This window comes from Penaeus monodon, chromosome 20 (genome assembly GCF_015228065.2).
Source record: "Penaeus monodon isolate SGIC_2016 chromosome 20, NSTDA_Pmon_1, whole genome shotgun sequence".
Lineage (NCBI taxonomy): Eukaryota > Metazoa > Arthropoda > Malacostraca > Decapoda > Penaeidae > Penaeus > Penaeus monodon.
The window spans coordinates 19556298-19556924 of NC_051405.1; positions in this window are offsets into that span (position 1 = coordinate 19556298).

Sequence of the window (627 nt, forward strand, 5' to 3'; positions counted from 1 at the left end):
CATGCGGTTCTGGTTCAGGTCGATATGAGGTATCTCTATTATATATTCCTTAGACCATGTGACTTAGTTACTGACTTAGATTACTAATATCTATCAGAGTAAATACATTCTTTTCATACTCTTTGGAAATTATATGATCGAGTTTTATGATCCTTTGACTGAGATGTCTAATAGTGCTTACAAGCGATTGGGCAAAACAGTTAATTTCAATATATTAATTTTCCTGATGCACAAGTAAATTCGTCATTCAGATGCGTTATGATCATTCGTCGCATGCATGGGTCACTTATTAGGATTAGATCAAGGAAGTTGTGCCGTAGAAACAAGGAAAAGTATTATCGCAGAATATACCCCCACCTGACCAGCTGACGCAGTCGATCGATGTAGATTTCTGGATTTCCCCAGAATAAAATACTAAATTATATGTTCTAGTTTTATGATCATTTGATTGAGATGTCTAATATTGCTTACAAGTGAATGCATACAATAGTTGATTTCAATATATTCATTTGCCAGGTGCACAAGTAAATTCATTATTCAGATGCGTTATGGACAATTGTCACTTATATCTGCGCAAAGATAGAGGGAAAAAACTTCTAATAATCATTTGAATATTTCTTAACCATG